This window comes from Odocoileus virginianus, chromosome 7 (assembly GCF_023699985.2).
Source record: "Odocoileus virginianus isolate 20LAN1187 ecotype Illinois chromosome 7, Ovbor_1.2, whole genome shotgun sequence".
In the NCBI taxonomy this organism is placed as follows: Eukaryota; Metazoa; Chordata; class Mammalia; order Artiodactyla; family Cervidae; genus Odocoileus; species Odocoileus virginianus.
In genome coordinates, this window is record NC_069680.1 from 47,433,681 (window position 1) to 47,457,690 (window position 24,010).

Consider the following 24,010-nt stretch of genomic DNA (forward strand, 5'->3'; position numbering starts at 1 on the left):
TATTTATGAATATACATGCAATATCTAAACAAAATATTAGCAGCCAGATACAGCAACATATAAAAATGTACTATATCTCGAATGAGATGGGTTTATTCTAGGAATAAAAGTTATCTTATAATTTTTTAATTAATTAATGTAATTCACCACATTAACATATTAAAGGAGAAAAACCTTGTCACTGAGAACAACATTTTATTGACTCTCCATTCATGACAAAAACTCTCAGCAAACTAGAAGCAGAAAGTAACTGATAAAAGATAACTTTTTATAATTCACAGTGAACATTTTACTTTTTGTTGAATACTTGAAATCTTCTCTACAGGATTAGGAACATGAAGAGAATGTACATGATCACCACACTGACCTGGAAATTTAAGCAAAAAGGAAGAGAGATGAAAGTTATAAGAACTGGTAAGGAGGAACCAAAATTGCTTTTTTTCACAGTTGATAAGACCATCTATCAGCAAATCCTAAGAAGTCCATAGACAAATGATTAGCATAAATACAAGCATTTTGCAAGGCTACTGGACAAAAAAAATTCAATATACAAAAGTAAATTTCACTTAATCAACTTTATTTTCATGAACCAACAAAAACAGTTGAAGAATGTAACCTTTAAAACTTGTTCAGTCAATAAGTCATTTTCAACTTTTTGTAACCCCATGAATTGCAGTATGCCAGGCTTCCCTATCGTTCACTATCTCTCGAAGCTTGCTTAAACTTATGTCCATTGAGTCAATGATGCCATTCAGCCATCTCATCCTCTGTAACCTCCTGCCCTCATCTTTCCCAGCATCAGGGTCTTTTCCAATGATTTGACTCTTTACATCAGGAGGCCAAAGTGTTGGAGCTTCAGCTTTAACATCAGTCATTCTAATGAATATTCAGGGTTGATTTCCTTTACGATTGACTGGTTTGATCTCCTTGCTATCCAAGGGACTCTCAAGAGTCTTCTCCAGTAACACAATTCAAAAGCATCAATTCTTCAGCTGGTCCAACTCTCACATCCATACATGACTACTGGAAAAACCATAGTTTTGACTTTATGGACTGTTGTCAGCAAAGTGATGTCTCTGTTTTTTAATACTCTGTCTAGGCTTGTCATAGCTTTTCTTACAAGGAGCAAATGTCTTTTAATTTTATGGCTGCAGTCACTGTCCACAATGATTTTGGAGCCCAAGAAAATAAAATCTGCCACTCTTTCTGCATTTATTTGCCATGAAGTAAGCAAGAAGTTCCAGAAAAACATCTATTTATGTTTATTGACTACAACAAAGCCTTTGACTGTGTGGATCACAACAAACTATGGAAAATTCTTAAAGAGATGGGAATACCAGACCACCTGACCTGCCTCTTGAGAAACCTGTATCCAGGTCAGGAAGCAACATTACTTTGCCAATAAAGGTCCATCTTGTCAAGGCTATGGTTTTTTCAGTAGTCATGTATGGATGTGAGAGTTGGACTATAAAGAAAGCTGAGTGCTGAAGAATTGATGCTTTTGAACTGTGGTATTGGAGAAGACTCTTGAGAGTCCCTTGGATAGCAAGGAGATCCAACCAGTCCATCCTAAAGGAGATCAGTCCTGGGTGTTCATTGGAAGGACTGATGCTGAAGCTGAAACTCCAATAATTTGGCCACCTCATGTGAAGAACTGACTCACTGGAAAAGACCCTGATGCTGGGAAAGATTGAAGGTGGGAGGAGAAGGGGACGACAGAGGATGAGATGGTTGGATGACATCACCAACTCAGTGGACATGAGTTTGAGTAAACTCTGGGAGTTGGTGATGGACAGGAAGTCCTGATGTACTGCAGTCCATGGGGTCCCAAAGAGTGAGCGACTGAACTGATGGGATTGGACGCCACGATCTTAGTTTTTTGAATGTTGAGTTTTAAGCCAGCTTTTTCACTCTCCTCTTTCACTCTCATAAAGAGGCTCTTTAGTTCCTTTTAAAACTAAAACTATAGTCATTTGAAATAACCTAAAAATATAAAGTAACTAGGAATAAATATAACAAAAGATTGCAAGATTTTTAAGAAGAAATCTTTAAAACTTTATTACAAAACATTAAAGGAAAATTATTTCATTTAACAGACAGTTATGCAGAAGCCATACATGTTATATAATTCTAATGTTTTACAGTTGCTAACCTAATAAATCCTCCTAACCATTTCTATCAGAAAGGTACTTTAATTATTAAAATAATTCCAGTCACAGTTAAGGAAACTAGAAACTATCACAAAGTTGGAAATCTACTGAGTGACAGAGCAGAGATTTAAACCAAAGCAACTTGGCTATGGAATCTTGTATTATGTTGCCTTTCTTGATGAATAAAATAAATGGAGAGAGACATTCTATTTACCATTTAGAATACACAAAATTATAAAAATGTCAGTTCTTAAAATTATAAAGATATCAAATTCTCCCCCAAATTAACCTATAGTCGCAATGCAATTCCCATCAAAATTCCAAGAGATGCCATCATGGCTCAGCATGGATAGTGCAACATCCAAGTGGGTTTTAAAGTCCACTAGAAATGTAGGGGGCAAATCAGATAGCTGCTGAGACCCATGTAGAAGCCAAGGGCTGGGCCATCCATTTTATTAAGCACCTGCTATATTCCAGTTGGGCTTCCCTGGTAGCTCAGATGGTAAAGAATCTGCCTGCAATGCCAGAGACCTGGTTTGGGATGATCCCCTGGAGGAGGGAATGGCAACCCACTCTAGTATTCTTGCCTGGAGAATCCCATGGATAGAGGAGCTTGGTGGGCTATATGAGGGTTTTAAAGAGTCAGACACAACTGAGTGACTAACACACACACACACACACACACACACACATGTATTCCAGTCACTGCTCTAGAAACTAGGGTACAGTGATGAACAAGATAGACAAGGTCCTTGCTCTCATCCAGTTTTTAATCTAAGAGGTACTTTTATTTCTATTTCTGAAAAAAATAATTGGCATCAGATTACTCCTCACACTGAGAATTTTAAATCCTGGGTAAAAGTATTTGAAGGCACAAAGCTGGTAGCCAGGACTTAATGGGCCAAGATCCAAAGAAAAGGGAAATGTCCTCTGATAAGTGCAACATTCTAAAGCCAATATCCAATGAAGACCTTTGTTTAAATTTTGCACGTGTGAGGCAATGCTTCAAGAAAGAAAGTAGATGACATGGAACTCTGATCAATGTTATGTGGCAGCCTGGATGGGAGGGGATTTGGGGAAGAATGGATACACATATATATATATGGCTGAGTCCCTTTGCTATTCACCTGAAACTATTACAACAGTGTTAGTCAGCTATATCCAAATACAAAATGAAAAGTTTAAAAAGTGAAAGTAAAAGAAAACAAGTAGATATTTTGGCAATGTTTATGGATTAGGGGAGACAAAATTAGAGTTCAGGGCTCCAGTTTAGCCACCAGATATTCTAGAAATAAGGATAACATAGAAACAGGTAAGTCTCAATTGGACCAAGTTAATCTGCTCATAACCTATCTGCCTACCAAAAGACAATTAAAGTCTTATTTGGAGGAAGTTACCATCAAGAGCTCCTAAAATTTTTAAGAAAAAAAATATCCAGCAAGTAATTGAAAATTAACAAAAAAAGAAAGATTAAAAGTCAAGAAAAAAGGCCCCTCCTCCCAAAGTAAACCCCAGAACCATAGGTGATTCAGATTTTTTTTAATTTACCAGATACACACTTTAAAATAACAATGATTAATGTATTTAATTGGAATAAATGTAAATTAATGTAAATAATTGGAATTGAATGGAAATCCTAGGACTGAAAAATACAATAGCATAAATTAAGAATTCATTTGATGAGTTTAACAGTAAATTAGACAAAACAAAAGAGAGTACTGGTAAATTGGAAAAAGGAAACAATAGAAAATATTCAGATTAAAACACGCATGCCTCCTGTCCTGTGTGCTCAGTCCTGTCCGACTCTGCAGCCCCGTGGAATGTAGCCCGCCAGGCTCCTCTGTCCATATGGTTTTCCAAGCAGGAACACTGGAGTGGGTTGCCATCTCCTTCTCCAATGACTGTGAACTCAGTGCAGAGTATGGAATTTTGCAGGCAAGAATACTGGACCGGGTTGCCATTTCCTACTCCAGGGGATCTTCCCAACACAGAGATTGAACCAGCGTCTCCTGCATTGGCAGGCAGATTCCTTACCACTAGCGCCACCTTAGAAGCCCCCCACATGCCCCCTAAAAGGGTGGAAAACATGTGAGACATATAGTACATAGTCAAAATCCCAATATACACATAATTGTAGTGCCAGAGAGGGAGAAAAATAAGACAGATTCAGTATTTGAAGAAATATTTCACATAGAAGTATTCTAAATCATAGAATATTTCAAAATGAAGCCACAGACTGAAGAATATCCATAAAACTACCTTCTTCCCCCAAATCCAAATATATCACAGTAATCTAGAGAAAACAAAGACAAAGAGAATGCCTTAAAAGTGAAATCATTTATCTTTAGATTGGTACTTGAATGCATGTGCTAGGACTCAAACCCAGCCAAAACCCAGTTTGGGACCCAAACCCATATGGCTGAGACTCGAATTCAGCCAAAACCCTGCTTGGTACTTGAACCCATGTGGCTGGGACTCAAACCCAGCCAAAATCTTGTTTGGGACTCAATCCCACATGGCTGGGACTCAAACCGAGCCAAAACCCAGGGTATCTGGTTTAAGCACCTAATGAAGCTCATGTTCTTGATGTCTCAGCACAGGAAGAATTCAGTGAGAGACAAAGCAATAGGTAAGAAGTGGATTTATTCAGATTCAGAGAGAAGCACACCTCACAGACAGAGTGTGGGCCATCACAGATGTCAGTGTGCTGCAAAATGTGGCACAGTTAGCTGTTACAGACTGGGTAATTTCATATACTAATGAGTGGGAGGATTATTCCAACTATTTTTGGGAAGGGGTGGAGATTTCCAGGATTTGGGCCACCATCCACTCCCTGGTCTTTTCACAATACCTTGAAACTGTCGTGGCACCTCTGGGTGTGTCATTTCACTTGCTGATTGAAGATCAAGGTCTAGTCTGGTCTGCTGCCTTGGTCTTGTGTGATTCTAATTGGTTTATGTTTTGTCCGAGGGCTATGCCATTATTTGAAAAGTTGTGCCCTGCCCCTTTCCCTCCTGTTACAAAAGGAGGCATGGTAAAAACAAACTTTGTTGCAATTAGTGAACTTTTCAGCAGAAACAATGAAAGCCAGAAGACAATGGAATAATGTTTTTAAAGTGTGGAAAACAACCACATGTAGCATTTTATAAACAGCAAAAATAGCCTTGAGTGACATTAGCAAGATGGTAGATTAAGAGGTAGGAGCACTTTTCTGCCAACAAACAACAGATGGCTATCTACAAACAAAAAATAGCTCTGGTGTGCCCAAGAGTTTAGAACTTCAGCAACACAGTGGAACAGAGGTCTGTTCCACAGAAGACCTGGACAGCTTTCACCATTGAGGTAACCAACAGCTTCCCATTACATACAAAACTCAGTTCCAGACAAAGAGAACTAATGAAAAGGTAAAACAAGAAAATTTCTGGAAGAAAATATACAAGAGTACCTTAGTGACCTTGAAGTGGGCAATATTTCTTTAATAGGAACTAAAAGCATTAGCTCTAAAGCAAAAGAGGTGGGAAGACATCTTAAGAGTGAAAAGGCAAACTGGAATGGGAAGAGATTTGTAATACTTATATCTGACAAAGGACTCCTATTGATAATATATGAGGAACATCTACAATCAATAAGAAAATGACAATCCAATAGAAACATGGGAAAACTACTTGAAGAGGAACTTCACAAATAAATCTGAAAGGCCAAAAATATCTTTAAAAATAGCCATCAGGGATATGTAAATTTTAAACACAAAAGATATCAGTTTGTTCCCTCCAGATAAACAAATAAAAATTGTCTGACAAATCATCATCAATGGAAGTATAAATTGGTATAATTACCTTAGAAAACAGTTTTTACATTATCTAGCAAGGTTTAAGATGCATATACTCTATAACTCACCAATTCCAGTTCTGTATATATAGCCTAGAGCAGCTCTTCAGCACATGCATCAAGAGAGATGAAGAATATTCATTGTAGCATGGTATTCAGTACTCTCAAACTGGGAAAAAAATACTTTTCATCAGCAATAGAATTGAGAAGTAAGTTGTGATATACTCACACAATGGAATTCTGTACTACAAAGAAAAGAAAATGATTTGCAATACACATAACATAGATGAAAGAAGTTAGTCACAAAAGAAGATATTTAATTTGACTCCATTGATAAAATATTCAAAAACACATAAACATGATACCATTTAGAGATTTAAAATGTGATAAAACTGTAAAGAAAAGCAAAGGAATTGTAAGCACAAAATTAATGATGAGGATTATCTTAGGTTGAGGAAGGAATTGATGAGATCAGGAAGGCATACAAAGGTATACCATATTCTCTTTGTTAAATTGGTTGGTGGGAATACAAGTGTTTATTAAATTGTTATTTTTATACTGCATGACTTATAAATAAATATTACTTTATAATTAATAAAATTTGGTACAATTAAAATGTTGTATCTTTTACATAAATATATGTAAAATACATTTACATGTAGATATATGTAAAATACAAATCTTAAATAAAGATTTCTGGTCATGTTGCTTATGATGGAAAAAACATGACTGCCTCTGTACTAGGTTTCACTAAGGAGTAGACCACAGTCATTGACATTGTCTCCAGGAATTACCCTGTTTAATGCTCTTCTTGAGAAGAGGGAATGTCCTAACCATTCTGTTATATACAGTATAACAACGACTTAGGCTGCCATAAGAAAATACCATGGACTGGGTGGCTCAAATAGCAGAAATTTATTTTCTCTCAGTTCTGGAAGCTGGAAGTCCAACATTAGGTACCAGCATGGTCAGATTCTGGTGAAGACTCTCTTCCTGGCTTGCAGACAGCTGCCTTCTTGCTCTGTTTGTATGGCCTTTCTTTGATGCACTGGATAAGGAGTAAGCCCTCTGGTGCCTCTTTGTAGAGGGACACTAGTCCAGTCATGAGGGCCCCACCCTCATGACCTCATCTAATGCTTATTTCCTCTCCAAATATCATCATATTATCATATTCACATATGAACTTAGGGGGTGTGAGACAAACATTCAGTCTATAACATATAGTCACCCAGATTAGCTAATTATCACTTTGACAGGTTGAGAGGGACTGAGGCACAGAAGTCTTATACAGAATATATGTTTTTAGGGGTTGAGAATGAGTATGAAGAAAGGGCCCAAGGACTTTCACTTTATTCCCTTCATCAAGGTGAGGGCTCGCTTAGCTCTGGGGACTTAGCCACTGCTCCAGAACCCCTTTGCCATGGTTGGTACCTACCTCACAGTCCCCTCACGTTTTCTGTGCACATTCCATCTGCCTTGCAGCTGCTCGCCCAAGGGTTGAGGAGGGAACACACTATTTCTATGCAATTTCCTTAAAAGAGCACTTCCTTCTTAAGAGAAGTGCTTCTCTTCCTTCCTCCAGAGATTTCCTCAACATGTACAATGACAGAGATTCTACACAGGGCTTGGGGTTGGGGAAGAAGGCACAAAAGGGGAAAGATTTCAATTCTAAAACAGAAAATTAAACTCCTGCCAGAAGCAGAATAACATGGGGAAGGATAGGGAAGTTTTGTTTTTTACTCAGTATGGGAGTTTCAGAGAACAGATGGCTGGGGGTTATTTATAACTTATAACAGGCAGAGCTGAGATCTGTGAAATGCCAGGTGGTTTGGCTGAAAATGAATAAGGCCAGGGTAAGGACTGAGACCTCCAGAAGGACTCCTAGAATGTGGGTTTTGTGTATCTGGGGAGAGGGACGGTTCCACCATAGAAAGGTTATGGAGCTGATCTCCATCCTCCAGACTAGGTGAGAAACCCTCCAGAGAACCTCTGCTCTTAGGAATAATAATAGTTTCACTAATAATAATAATTAACATGGTATTAGCTAACTAGGTGTCAGGCATTAAGCTAATTATATATTTGTAAAATGAGAAAGCTGAGTCTTGATGAGGGCAGGTAACCATCCTAAGACCTCATAGCTATGTGAAGTTCTCTGTATGGCACCCTGGCCTGTGTGGGAGTGGGAAGAGTGGCAGTGTCTAGATAAATTCCCCTATCACATCAGCCCTAAGTGACTTAAAGAGACACGATCACAGGGCTTGAAATATGGACTAGGAACTTTGACAGGGGTGGGGAAGGGGACAGGGGACTGGTACATTCAGGAGAAGTGCTGAAGGGCAGCTCTGAACAGCACATGTGTGTGTGAATGTCCAGGTTATCTTCCAGATAAAGGCAGTGTGATTATATGTAGAAGAGATTAAGTTATTTATTAAATGCTTATTAAATAAATCTGGCTCTAGAGGGCAAGGCAGGCAGGCAGTGAAGTCCAATCTGGCTTATTCTATTCTGCCAAGGGCTTATTCTATGCACCTCTTAGGAAAGAAGGCAAGCCAATTCCTCTTCTCTAGTTCTCAGTCTCCTCTCTTTAAAACAAGAGAGTTGGTCTAAGATTCTTCCCAGCTCTGATCATCTATGCATCTATGATTTCACTGTAGTTAGCAAACGTGGAGAAGAGGACAGTTGGGTATAAAAGTCAAGCTCTTGGCTATCAACTCCAAGGCCAAGAGCCAAACCTTGACAAGAACAGTCAGCAAGGCAAAGCAAAAGGAAGAAAAGTCAGGAGGTGCTGTCTGTGCCATGTGGCAGGGAGTGAGGTGCTATAAGCACCACTGATCAGGCCAACACCCACCCCCAGGGCTATGCGCTGGTGCCAGCCATGCCTGCCAACAGGTGGATAGAATGCTTCCAAATTCATGACTCCAGGAGCAAGGTTGTCTATCTCAGAATAAGTAAAGCCCTAGACAACTTGATGCCTTCTTGAGGAATTCCCTTGTGGGAACTAGAGGACTTCCCCTGTGGCTCAGCTGGTAAAGAATCCCCCTGCAATGTGGGAGACCTAGGTTCAATGCCTGGGTTGGGAAGACGCCCTGGAGAAGGGAAAGGCTACCCACTCCAGTATTCTGGCCTGGAGAATTCCATGAACTGTATAGTCCATGGGATCGCAAAGAGGCAGCAGACACAACTGAGCAACTTTCACTTTCAGTAACTTGATGCAGTTTATCTACTTTTCAGGCTGCAACAATCCTTTTGAAGGTCAAATGTTCAACTTCCTACCTCTATTAGTCTACAATTCTATGTCCGTCTGAACCACAACTTCATTTTGTCCCAGTGGGCATCATTATCATCCAAAGGTCAAGAATTGACCCCAGGTCACAAAGCACAAAGACTATGATGTTCAGGTCAACCTAGGGAAGAAATGACTCTGAACTCTCACACTCTGTGCCACAGAAGGGACTTGCATTGATGACATGGGCTCCATTGTTTAGCTCAGCTAATTAGTAAGCATTTAGTGAACAGCCATTATGTGCACTTGCTGGGTACATACAATATACCTAATCTGAAGAGGAGCTGGTTATCAAAGTCATCCAAGGCCTGAGCCTGAGATAGCAGACTTTAATGAAGATGATTGTCCACTGACATTGAGGTTGGTCAGGCTGGGTTCTAATCTTGCATCTGTCTTCAGTTAGTACCATTAGAAAACTCCTTAACCAGAACTCCCAGTCTGAAAATTGTAATAATGATACATACCTCCAATCATTGAGGGTAGGTAACCATCCTAAGACCTCATTGTACAGGCAAAATAGTTAATGAGACGTTGTAGAGACAAAATACTGTCTGGAAAACAGGAAAGTCCTAAATGCTGACGTAGCTGTTGATGATGACACGGTGATAATTGCCCTGCCCTGAGTCAATCCTACTTTAGGCCTAGAGTACTTCCCTATCTAACACCCACTGGCTGATATTAGATAGAGAATGCAGCTGGGTATGGGTTCAGGAATCCAATAAAACATTGCCTCTTACTCCTGGAGCATGAGAGCCTCATTAGCAAACAAAGGAAATTGTTACTTTCAAAAATCTGGATTCAGTCAAGAAAGATGAAAAACAGGCAACTGGAGACTTGAGAAGCCAGACACAGGGTTGTGAAAGCAGCCTTATGAGGAGACCAGGGAGGGAAGAATGGGTTAAGTGAGGGGCAGGTGCCTGAGATCTTATCCTGGTCTGGCCCCCTGACCCACCTCCCAAGGCCTCAACTTCCCCAGACATAAATGCAGAAAAGCAAACTATCAGTTGAGGTGAACTATGGCTAGAAATTTGAAGTCAGGGCTATGTCTCCACCGTTAAGGAGCCAAAATGAGGTAAGGATATGGAACAAATGAGCTGGTGGATGTGTGGGTGTGTGAACTTCATGGGTGGTCTGGGAGCGTGAGGACTGGAACTTTGGGGATGGAAACAGCCTGCTGAGGAGAAGTCTCTGGACCCAGGAAGCAAGTTCACTCAGTTACACATTTACCACCAGGAGACTACCTGCTTTCAGAGGCAGAAAAGCACATGGGTCCTCTTTTGGGCTGGTCCAAGCTCACACAAAGAAGGGAATGCAGAGGGGCAATACGGCTCAGGGAAAATGCTCCAGGCAACAGGATCTGGAGAGTGGAATGCAGTGTTCCCACAGCTCACTACGCAGGGAACACAGCAGATGGAACTGCCCTGATTCAGGGGAACATTTGGTTTCTGTCTCACATCGACTCACTGGAGAGGATTGTGAGGAGGGCCTGGAGACAGAGAAACAAAAGAAAAGGTCAGGAAAGGGAAAGCCAGGAAGCTGTCCACAAGTTTCCTAAGATCCTTCCAGAGGCCTTGAACAGGTGGTGACAAAAGGTCAAACTGAATGAGACCTTCCAGAACACAGAATCCAATTCTTTATTTTATAGCTCAGGAACCTAAGGTCCTTAGAAAGGTTGGCATAGCACAATAGAAAGAGGCTGTGGAGTCAGGGAGACATGAACTCACCACTTAATAGCTGTGTGATTTAGTGCAAGTTTCTTAACTTCTCTGAGCCTTAGACTTCTCCTTTGTAAAGGGATTATATCACTTGTAAGAAGTGAGTGAGGTAATTTATGTAGACCACTTAGAATAGTGACCAGTACCCAGAAGAGACTCAGTAAATATTAGCTTCAATTTCTCAAGGTCACACAGGGGTTATCAGTAGACCTAGGACTAGAAACCAGGTGCCCTGACTTTTAAGCCAATGAGTTGGACATTCTACCACCCAGCTGCAGAAAACTGTCAAAGACAAAACATGCCTATGATGTGCCATTAGAGGTGGGGTAGGGAGGGGTTGAAGGAATGTTAGAAGGGATTTTCTCATGACCAAAGAACGGGAATGTATTACCAAAGGTTCCATTTTGGGAACTTATTTAATTGTGTGCTTGGAACGGATTAAAGGCTGGGAGTGAAATAAATGTCATCTCGATGAACTGTTAGGCTCATGGATACAGGAATTCAACTTACCAGAGGCAGGGTTGGTTATACAATTCTCTAAACCTCCCAAAAGAAAGAAAATAAACATGTAATCATTTATTCAACAAACATTTATTAAGTACATGATATGCCCAAAGAAATAGGGTTTCTAATTACCGTTTTGCCTATGAGGAAATGAAGGTTCCAAGATATTAAATGAAAAAAATGTCATACAACTAGCAAGTGTCACAGCTAGGATTCAATGCCATCTTGATTTATCTTTGTCCTGCACCACACTGTATTTCTTGTTTTCTGATAGAGAGAAAGGAGTAAGATTGGATCTAGGGCTGACACCCTCAGAATGGTGTGCATGGAAAGGAGGTCTAGGGAGAATATCTGGCTTGCCCCTTATGGAGAGTAGAAGTAGTCCTTGGAGGCTGCCTTTCACGTTGCCCCTGGAGTTTCCCAGCTTGTTCTGAGGGGCACTCTGCCCCTGGTAGGAATCTTTATCTAGGATCCCATGGCTATCTCACCAGGACCAGACAATCTCCCGGGATCACTCCCCAAGATAGTCTCACTGCCCAGGAGCTTCACAGGGACTGTCATATTCACATCCTGGGTAATTATGGGCAGAAATATTCAGGCACAGGCACATTTCCTGTGTGATGTGGGAGACACGAGGGAGCCCTGACTCTTTAGGGGAGATGCAGCCCCTTTCTCGAGAGTTCCCAGGATGACAATGTGATAGAACAAACACTACTTTTGCTCTTAGAGAGCTTCCAGCCTGATGGGGGACACGTAGACAAAGATTGCTATTGTTGTTCAGTCACTCAGTCGTGTCCGACCCTTTGCGACCCCATGGACTGCAGGATGCCAGACTTCGCTGTCCTTCACCATCTCCCAGAGCTTACTTAAACTCATATCCATTGAGTCGGTGATGTCATCCAACCATCTCTTCCTGTGTCATCCCCTGCTGCTCCTGACTTCAATCTTTCCCAGCATCAGGATCTTTTCCAATGAGTTGACTCTTTCCATCAGGTGGCCCAAGTATTGGAGATTCAGATTCAGTATCAGTCCTTCCAAAGAATATTTGGGACTCATTTCCTTTAGGATGGACTGGTTTGATCTCCTAGCAGTCCAAGGGACTCTAAACAGTCTTCTCCAATACCACACTTCAAAAGCATCAATTCTATGGTGCTCAGCCTTCTTTATGCTCAAACACTCTCATCCTTACATGTCTACTAGAAAAACCATAGCTTTGACTATACAGACCTTTGTCAGCAAAGTGACATCTCTGCTTTTTAATATGCTGCCTAGGTTTGTCATAGCTTTTCTTCCAAGGAGCAAGCATCTTTTAATTTCATGGCTGCAGCCATCTGCAGTGATTTTGGAGCCCAAAAGTATAAAGTCTGTCACTAGTCACTGTTTCCCCATCTATTTGCCATGAAGTGATGGGACCAGATCTCATGACCTAAATTTTTTGAAAGTTGAGTTTTAGGTTCACTCTCCTCTTTTGCTTTCATCAAGAGGCTCTTTACTTCCTCTTCAATTTATGCCATAAGGATGGTGTTCTCTGCATATCTGAGGTTATTGATATTTCTCCTCAATCTTGATTCCAGCCTGTTCTTCATCCAGCCTGTCATTTCACATTATGTACTCTGCACAGAAGTTAAATAAACAGGGTGACAATATACAGCCTTGACCTACTCCTTTCCCAATTTTGAACCAGTCCGTTGTTCCATGCCTGGTTCTAACTGTTGCTTCTTGACCTGCATACAGATTTCTCAGGAGGCAGGTCAGGTGGTCTGGTATTCCCATCTCCTAAAGAATTTTCCACAGTTTGTTGTGACCCATAAAGTCAAAGGCTTTAGTGTAGTCAGTGAAGCAGAAGTGGTTACTTTTCTGGAAATCTCTTGTGTTTTTGGTCATCCACCGGATGTTGGCAATTTGATCTCTGGTGTCTCTGCCTTTTCTAAATGCAGCTTTTACATCTGGAAGTTCTTGGTTTATGTACTGTTGAAGCCTAGCTTGAAGGACTTTGAGTATAAGTTTGCTAACATGTGACCAGTGTTTGTCGCTCAGTCGTGCCCGACACTTTACAACCGATGGTTTGCAGCCCGCCAGGCTCCTCTGTCCATGTGACTTCCCAGGCAAGGATACTGGAGTGGTTTGCCATTTACTTCTCCAGGGGATCTTCCTGACCCAGGGATCGAACCCGGGTCTCCTGCACTGCAGGCAGATTCTTTACCAACTATGTGAAATGAGCACAGTTGTATGGTAATTTGAATATTCTTTGGCATTGCCCTTCTTTGGGACTGGAATGAAAACACCTTTTCCAGCCCTGTGGCCACTGATGAGTATTCCATATTTGCTGGGTAACTGAGTGCAGTACTTTCACAGAATCATCTTTTAGGATTTGAAATAGCTCAACTAGAATTCCATCACCTCCACTAGCTTTGTTCATAGTGAAGCTTCCTAGGGCCCACTTGACTTCACATTCCAGGATGTCTGGCTCTAGGCGAGTAATCACACCATCGTGGTTATTTAGGTCATGAAGATCTTTTTTGTATAGTTTTTCCATGTATTCTTGTCTCCTCTTCTTAATATCTTCTACTTCTATTAGGCCCATACCATTTCTGTCCTTTATTGTGTTCATCTTTGCATGAAATGTCCCCTTGGTATCTCTAATTTTCTTTAAGAGATTTCTAGTCTTTCCCATTCTATTGTTTTCCTCTATCTCTTTGCATTGATCACTGAGGAAGGCTTTCTTATCTCTCCTTGCTGTTCTTTGAAACCCTGTGTTCAAATGGGTGTATCTTTCCTTTTCTCCTTTGCTTTATCTTCTCTTCTTTTCTCAACTATTTGTAAGGCCTCCTCAGACAACCATTTTGCCTTTTTGCATTTCTTTTTCTTGGGGATGATCTTGATCACTCCATTCTGTACAATATCATGAACCTCCATCCATAGTTCTTCAGGCACTCTGTCTACCAGATCGAATCCCTTGAATCTATTTGTCATTTCCAATGTATAATCAATCGTAAGCGATTTGATTTAGGTCATACCTATATTGCCTAGTGATTTTCCCTACTTTCTTCAATTTAAGTTTCAATTTAGCAATAAGGAGTTCATCATCTGAGCCACAGTCAGCTCCTAGTCTTGTTTTTGCTGATCATATAAAGTTTCTCCATCTTTGGCTGCAAAGAATATAATCAATCTGACTTTGGTATTGACCATCTGGTGATGTCTATGTGAAGAGTCATCTCTTGGGTTGTTGGATGATGGTGTTTGCTATGACCAATGCATTCTCTTGGCAAAACTGTTGTGCTTTGCCCTGCTTCATTTTGTACTTCAGGGCCAAACTTGCCTTTTACTGTAGGTATTTCTTGACTTCCTACTTTTGCATTCCAGTCCCCTATAATGAAAAGGACATCTTTTGGGGGTGTTAGTTCTAAAAGGTCTTGTAGGTCATCATAGAACTGTTCAACTTCAGCTTCTTCAGCATTAGTGATTGGGGCATAGACAGGGATTACTGTGATATTGAATGGTTTGCTTTGAAAACAAACCAAGATCATTGTGTCATTTTTGAGATTGCACCCAAGTACTTCATTTCAGGCTCTTGTTTACTATGAGGTCTACTCCATTTCTTCTAAGGGATTCTTGCCCACAGTAGTAGATATAATGGTCATCTGAATTAAATTTGCCCATTCCAGTCCATTTCAGTTCACTGATTCCTAAAACTTTGATGTTCACTCTTGCTATCTCCTGTTTGATCACTTCTAATTTACCTTGAGATTCATGGACCTAACATTCCAGGTTCCTATGCAATATTGTTCTATACACCATCAGACTTTACTTCCATCACCAGTCACATCCACAACTGGGCACTGTTTTCGCTTTGGATTCTTCTCTTCATTCTTTATGGAGTTGTTTCTCCACTCTTCTCCAGTATATTGGGAACCTACTGACCTGGGGAATTCATCTTTCAGTGTCCTATCTTTTTGCCTTTTCTAGGACCCACAAAAGATTTCCCAGCCTGGAGATCTGGCAAAGGGACTGAGAACCCACAAGGAATTTGACTTTGGAGGCCAGTGGGATTTGATTACAGAACTTACACAGGACTGGGGAAATAGATTCTTGGAGGGCACAAACCAAACCTTGTGTGCACCAGGACCCAGAAGAAAGGAAAAGCGACTCCACAAGAGGCAGACCCAGACTTGCCTGTGAGTGTCCAGGAGTTTCTGGCAGAGGCGTGGGTCAGTGGTGGCTTGCTGCAGGGTTGGGGGCACTGAGTGACCCCACAGGGCCTTTTGAAGGAGGTCGCCATTATCTTCATTACTTCCACCATGGTTTGGTCTCAGGTCAAACAACAGGGAGGGAACACAGCCCCACCCATCAACAGAAAATTGGATTAAAGATTTACTGAGCATGGCCCTGCCCATCAGAACAAGACCCAGTTTACTCCAGTCAGTTTCTCCCATCAGGAAGCTTCCGTAAGCTTCTTATCCTTATCCATCAGAGGGCAGACAGAACTAAAACCACAATCACAGAAACTGTAATCAAACTGATCACATGGACCACAGCCTTGTCTAAATCAGTGAAACTATGAGCCATGCCCTGTGTACAGCCACCCAAGAAGGATGGGTCATGGTGGAGAGTCCTGACAAACCGTGGTCCGCTGGAGAAGGGAATGGAAAACCACTTCAGTATTCTTGCCTTGAGAACCCCATGAACAGTATGAAGGGAGGGATTGGTGGTGGGGAAAAGTGGGTCTTGCTCTGGTGGGCAGGGTCTTGGTCAGTAAAGCTTTAATCCAATTATCTGCTGATGGGTGGGGTTGCACTCCCTCCCTGGTAGTTGTTTGTTTGTTTGGTTTTTTGGCCTGTAGCCCTTGGGCTACAGGCTTTATGGTCAGGTTCATGGCGACCTCCAAGAGTGTTTATGTCAAAGGGGACCTTCCCAGACAACTGTTGCCCATCCGCACATCCCTGCAGTGAGCCCCTGCTGACCCATGCCTCCACAGGAACCCTCCACAACTAGCAGGTAGTTTTGGTTCAGTTTCCTATGGAGTCACTGCTCCTTTCCTCTGAGGTTTGGTACATGCAAGGTTTTGTTTGTGCCTTCCTAGCCTTAAGTCTCTCTTTCCCCTAGTCCCATGGAAGTCTTGTAATCAAATTCCACTGGGCTTCAAGGTCAGATTTCCTGGGATTCCTAGTCCCTTTGTCGTGTCCTCAGCCTGGGAAGCCAGAGTGGGGTTCCAAACCTTCACAACAGTGGGAGAACTTTTTTGGTATTTTTGTTCTCCAGTTTGTGGGTCACCCACCTGGCGGGCATGGGATTTGCCGTTATTGTGATTGTGCCCCTCCTACCATCTCACTGCAGCTTCTTCTTTGTCTTTGGGCATGGGGTATCTTTTTTGGTAGGTTCCAGCATCTTCCTGTCAATGGTTGTTTAAGAGCTAGTTATGATTTTGGTGCTCTCACAGGAGGAGATGAGCACAGGTCCTTCTACTCTGCCATCTTGAACTGGAAGTCCCTCTCAGCTATTTGTAAGGGCCCTCAGACAACCATTTTACCTTTTTGCATTTCTTTTTGTTGGGAATGCTTTTGATCACTGCCTCCTATACAGTGTTACAAGCCTCCTTCTATAGTTCTTCGGGCACTCATATAATCATAAGGAATTTGATTTAGGTCATACCTGAATGGCCTAGTGGTTTCCCTACCTTCTTCAATTTAAGTCTTAATTTGGCAATAAGGAGTCCATAATCTGAGCCACAGTCAGTTCCAAGTCTTGTTTCTGCTGACTGTATAAAGTTTCTCCATCTTCAACTGCAAAAAACATAATCAATCAGATTTTGGTATTGACCATCTCTTGATGTCCATATGCAGAGTCGTCTTGTGTTGTTGGTAGAGGGTGTTTGCTATGACCAATGTGTTCTCTTGGCAAAACTCTATTAGGCTTTGTCCTGCTTCATTTTGTACTCCAAAGCCAAGCTTGCCTTTTACTCCAGGTATCTCTTGACTTCCTACTTTTGTATTCCAGACCCCTATGATGAAAAGGACATCTTTTCTTGGTGTTAGTTCTGGAAGGTCTTGTAGGCCTTCATAGAACCATCCAACCTCAGCTTCTTTGGCATCAGTGGTTGGGACATAGACATGGATTACCGTGATATTGAATGGTTTGCCTTGAAAACGATCCAAGATCATTCTGTCATTTTTGAGATTGCACCCAAGTACTGCATTTCGGACTCCTGTTGACTATGAGGGCTACTCCATTTCATCTAAGGGATTCTTGCACACAGTAGTAGATACAATGGTCAACTGAATTAAATTTGCCCATTCACTTCCATTTGAGTTCACTGATTCCTAAAATGTTGATGTTCACTCTTGCCATCTCCTGTTGACCACTTCCAGTTTACCTTGATTCATGGACATAACATTCCATCCTATGTAACATTGTTCTTAACAGCACTGGACTTTACCTTCACCAGCAGACACATGCACAGCGGGGCGTTGTTTCTGCTCTGCCTCAGCCTCTTCGTTCCTTCTGGAGCTGTTTCTCTGCTCCCCTCCAGCAGCATGTTGGGCACCTCGGGAGCTCATCTTTCAGTGCCGTATATTTTTGTCTTTTCATATTGTTCAAGGGGTTCTCAAGGCAAGAATGCCGAAGTGGTTTACCACTCCCTTCTCCAGTGGACCATGTTTTGTCAAAACTCTCCACCATTGACCCATCTGTCTTGGGTGGCCCTACATGTCATGGCTAGGTTCAATAATAATCATGTAGATAAATCTTATTGACTACATACTACATGAGAAGCATTAATATAAATATGAACTCATTTAATCCAAAACACAACTTTATGAGACAGGTCTTATTTTTATCCTTGTTAAACCGATGAAGAAACGGAGGCCAGTGAGGTCAAGCCATTTACACAGCTAGAAAGTGACAATGCTAACATTAAAATCCAGGCAGTCTGGCTAGTCTGGATAATTTGGGGATACTCTAACTCCTCACAGGTCTAGGTGACCAGCAATAGTGGGTCTGGTCTGAGAAGGCTGTCTCAGGAACATGGGTAGTCTCAAGGCTTGTTTGGAGCCAGAGAAGAGGATCCAGAAAGCCCTGGGGCAGAAAGCAGGCCTGCTTAGATTAGGAAGTCAGCAGTGAGAGCAGAGAAGGTGGACTCCTAAAGGAGGAAGACCAGGAAGACTTGTGAAGAGTTTATTTATCCATTTATCATCACACTATATGGAATGTGGTATCTTAGTTCCATGACAAGGGATCATACCCATACCTCCTGCATTGGAAGTGCAGAGTCTTAACTACTGGGCCACCAGGGAAGTCCGGTTTAGACAGACCACATGAGAAAGGCCTGTGAGCCTGCCATGGAGAGCACTGGCTAGGGACAGAGGAGCCCTAAAACAGAGAGGAATCGGGGTGGGGAAGAACACAAGGAAACATCCAGTGGGAGACTTTCCATAGGGAAGGAGCTTGAGCACCAAGTATGAGGGTAATACTGAGGGTGGGGAGTTGGTAAGGAGGTAAGTAAACAACTGAGTCACACACTGCCCTACCCACACACTCAACAGGGCTCTCCTTGGAACACCTGTCTCAAATGCTCTAACTAGTTGACTATTAAATAACATACTGATCATGACCCGGGCTTTAGCTTTAGATAGATAAGACTTTCTGGTCCTAGCTTTACAACTCACCAGCTGCCTACCCTCTCTGAATTCTGGGTCCTCATCTGTAAAATGGTGATAATAGTAATTACCTTATGGAATGACTGTAAGGACTAAATGAATTACAGGTTATCTAGCACTTACCATAGGGCCTAGAAGAAAGGGCTCAATAAATAATGACCCTTGGACAGCAAGGAGATCAAACCAGTCAATCATAAAGGAAATTAGTCCTGAATATTCTTTGGAAGGACTGATGTTGAAGCTGAGGCTCCAATACTTTGGCCACCTGCTGAGAACTGACTCATCGGAAAAGACTCTGATGCTGGAAAAGATTGAAAGTAGGAGGAGAAGGGGATGACAGAGAATGAGATGGTTGGATGGCATCACTGATGGACCTGAGTTTGAGCAAGGTCAGAAGTTGGTGATGGACAGGGAAGCCTGGCGTCCATAGGATTGCAAAGAGGCGGACCTGACTGAGTGACTGAACTGAACTAAGTCATTTAAAAGTTTAATTTCAAAATATTTGGGGATTTTCTAGAAATTTGTTATTGATTTCTAATTTAATCTCATTGTTTTCAGAGCACATGCTCTTTATTATCAGTATTTTTAAATTTATTTAGACTTGTTTTGTGGTACAGCATATCTTAACCATGTGCAGCTACTGTTGGGTGGAATATACTACCGATGTCGATAGGTAAATTTGATTGATAAATTCAAGTCTTCTATTTCCAAGGTGTTTTATCTACTTGTTCTATGAATTACTGAAAGAAGATTTTTAAAATCTCTAGTTAAAATTTTGGATTTGTCTATTTCTCCCTTCAGTTTTATTTTTGTGTATGTTGCTTTATGTATTATTTTTTACTTTATTTTAAAGGCGTTGTTGTTATTAGGTACACATATATTTAAGATGATTGCTTTTTGATAAATTGAGCCCTTTGTCATTATATAATGCATCTCTTTATACCAAGTAACAGTTTTTTTTTCAAATCTACTTTTCTGATATGAATATAGCCACCCCAGGTTTCTTATGATCAGTGTTCTCATGGTATATATTTTCCCATCATTTTACTCTCAACTTATCTGTGTATTTGTGCCAAAGTCTACTTATATTTAACACAGTTATAGATATGGTTGGATATAAGTTTCCCATCTTGGTAATTGTTTACAATTTATCCTATTACTCTTTATTCTTTTTTGTTTCTATCTTCTAGATTAACTGATTATTTTTTAATATTCTAATTTATCTCCAGTAACGATGTATTAGCTACAGTTCTATGTTTTATTTTTTAGTAGTTGCTCTAGATTTGCTCTAGTATTCATCTTTAACTTATCACAGTATACTTTCAGATAATACTATACCACTTTTATATGTAAGTAAGAATTCTGCAACAGTATACTTATTTTCCCACCTCCCATTCTCTGTGCTATTGTCATCTTACATTTCATTTTTGTGTTATAAACTCTAAAATACATTGCTATTATTTTTGTTTTAAATAGATAATTATCTTTTAAAGAAGTTTTACAGTGAGGGGTCTTTTTATATTTACTCACCTTTACCACTTCTGATGCTCTTCATTCCTTTAGGCAGATCCAAGTTTCAATTTTGTATCATTTTCCTTCTGCCTGAAGAACTTCCTTTACCATTTATTATAGTAAATATGTCCTGGTGATAAATTCTGCCAGCTTATTTTTGTTTGAAAAAAGTCTTTATTTTACTTAATTCTTAAAAGATATGTTTTGTTGAGTACAGAATTCTTGTTTGATAGATTTTCTTTTCTTTCAGCACTTTAAAGATGTTCTACTGTCTTCTGTCCTTCATAGTATCCCTCATAATACTTAGCAGCTTTTAACAATCTTCATTGATCTATATACAATATACTTCTTTTACTCTGACTGCTTTAAAATGTTTCTATCACTGATTTTCAGAACTTTGATTATGATGTTCCTTGATGTGGTTCTCTTTGTGTTTATCCTTCATTAAGTAACTTAGATTTGTGAGTTCATAGTTTCTACCAAATTTGTAAAAATTTAGCCATTATTTCTTCTAATATTTTTCTGCCCCTTTCTGGAACTTTAATTACATGCATATTAATCCACTTGATACTGTCCCACATGTCATTGAAGCTCTTCTTAAAATAGTTTTCTGTTTCATTTTTTATTTTTCCTATTACTTTTCCTATTACTCAGATTCAATGAAATCTTTCTCTGCAATGTCTAATCTGTTATGAACTGAATGTATCCCCGCATTCATATGTTGAAACCCTAACCCCTCAATGTAATCAGTGTAACTGTATTTGAAGATGGGCCTGTGGAGTTGGTCAGGTATGAAGGGTAGGGGCCTGGTCTGATGGGATTATTACCCTTATAAGAAGAAACACAAGAGAGATTGATCTCTCATTCAAGGAAAAGCCATGTGAGCACACAGCATGAACGCAGCAATCTGCAACCCAGCAAGAGAGCTCTCACTAGAATCCAACCATGCTGGTACTCTGATTTCAGACTTCTAGCCTCCAGAATGGTGAGAAAATAAAATTCTGTTGTTTAAGCCATCCAGCCTATGGTATCTTGTTATGGCAGCCAAAGCAGACTAATACATAATTCTACTAGTAAAATTTCTTTTTATATCTTCTATTTTTTTCTTCATTATGCTCACATTTTTCTTTAAATCCTTAAGTGTATTGAGCATATTTATAATAGCCCTTTTAATGGTCTTGTCTGTTAATTATATCATCTCTATCATTTCTGGGTCTACTCCAATTGATTGATTTTTCTCCTGATTATAGGAGAAAATTTTCTCCTGATTTTAGGTCACATTTTTTTTCTGCTTCTTTGCTGCCTATTAACTTTTGATTGAATAACAGACATGAATTTTATATAATTAGAATTTTATTATATTCTTTTGATGAGTGTTAGAGTTTGTTCTGGCAGGAAGTTAGTTTGACTCTTTGCTTGAGGCTTGTTTTTAAACTTTTAAAAAGCAGATTTAGAGTACTCTTTATTTTACTGCTAAAGTGTGACTCTTTTATGAGGCTCTTGTTATAACTAGTGGAAATTTAAATAATTCTGGCTTTGTGTGAAGCTAGGAATTGTTAACATACAGAGGGAAGCAGAGATTGAGGGGCTTTTGACAAATTGGATTTGCAAGGATAAGAGGTAGAGAGGAACTACTGAATGGTGGCATCAGTCACCTACAGTTAATATGTGGCACAACTACTCACGGCTGATGGGGAAGACATCACTCATCTTCCCATTTTAAAGATAGAAAAGTGAATCCCAAAGGAGGAAGAGGTTTGCCTCAAACCACAACAGCCTGGGACTTGGCAGAAGAGATCCTGTTCCCTACATCTGGCCACCTGACTTCCTATCCCACGAAGCTCCCTCCATATCAGCCTACAGCCCTGGCCATGCCTACAGGAACCTAGGCAAAGCTGGCGGCCTGAGTTCCAGGGAGAGGAATGCAGGGAGGGTCTTATAGCAAATTCTGGGAAGTGGTGGCTATTGAAAGAGATATTGGGGAGGAGAAGATAGAGCTGGGAGAAAAGCAAAAGCACTTCCACCCAGGCAGCAGCTGCTCCCAAATATGTCACAACTCGTCAAAGAGGCAGAAATAGAAGCTGTCCAGGGAGTAGGAGGGGGTGGGGTGGCATGCTAGGACTCTTAGCCCACAGGGAGGACAGAACTGAGTGGCTGGAAGAGAAGGGGGACAGGTGGGGTGTGCTGTTAGAGATGAGTATTACACACACATGCTAGGCAGTTCTAGGTAGGCTGAAGTGGGTCCACAGAACATCCCAGTTGCCCTTCAGTGAAACTGAGTATGGGAGCAGAGTGGAGATGGGAAGAGGACAGAATAGCCAAGGAAACCTGCCTGCTCTGACCCTATGAATCACTCTTTAGAGCTGCATCTGATTCAAACACTCAAAACAGTGCTTCTATCCCGACCCCAGGAGTACTTCCTCCAGCCCCACATGCTATGTCAGAAAAAGAAAGTCACCTCTCAAAGGGCCACTGGAATCATTCAATCCAGCATCTTGATTTCCAAACAGGAGAGTTCAGAAATGGGGACAGTAACATGCCCTGACTCCGTAGCTAGGGTTCCCTCTTCCTCTTTCCCTGAACTGTCTCAACTGGGAGCTTAAGGTCAAGCCCTCACAAAAGCATGAACTACTCATAAGAAATCCTCACCTATATTTTCCCCAAGTTCCTCAGGTTTACACTGCCATATGCTCTGCTAAGCCCTGTTCTGCTTATTTTAAAAAGTAGCTCTGCACTTTGTGTCTACCAACCACCTCTCCATGACCCTCACTTCCTGAGGACCCTACCACCTCCAGACCTGCAATTCCCCACCCCAACGCCAGAGATTCTTGATGAATGAGCCTGGCTCTGAGCTCCAGATTCCAGGCAGGGACAGATTTCCCAGTGGTAATTTGATGCTCAGTTCTCAGTGGAAACAATGTGCTGTCTCTGGAGGCCTGGAGCCCTCCCCTCCCCCTCATTTCTCCACCATGACTCCCATCTGCATCCAAACTTCTCCTTCTTTCTCAAGACTTTAGGATTCCCCCTGGTCTCTCCAGCCAATTGTCTCACCCTTCTCTTGTGTCTTCTATTCATTTCTCCATCACTACCTCTCCCAACAGCTCTCTAAACACTATTTGAAACCTAGAGCACCTCCAGTTCCCTTGCTGCCTCCCACCTATGGCCTCACGCTTACCTGGAAAGCATGTATTCACAGCACACTTATTCACCTGTCAGCTTCAGAGAGGGAGAGGAGGCACCTTCATCAGCTTCGAGGCCTGAACTCAGGCTAAGAGCCAACAACTTTCACACTTCTGACATTAGTGCTCTGTGCACCCAATATATAAAAAGAAGAAGGTGCACTAGCTGATTTTTAGACTACCTCAC

General features: G+C 41.0%; 1 long non-coding RNA gene across 1 annotated transcript; it reads right to left on the reverse strand.

The window, feature by feature from the left end:
- Positions 1–210: 210 nt before the first annotated feature.
- LOC139035923 (uncharacterized) lies at positions 211–24,010 on the reverse strand. Its single transcript, XR_011488576.1, has 3 exons — positions 23,820–24,010; positions 6,048–6,147; positions 211–367 (listed from the first exon to the last, which is right to left on the reverse strand). It is a non-coding gene; the product is annotated as an uncharacterized lncRNA (long non-coding RNA).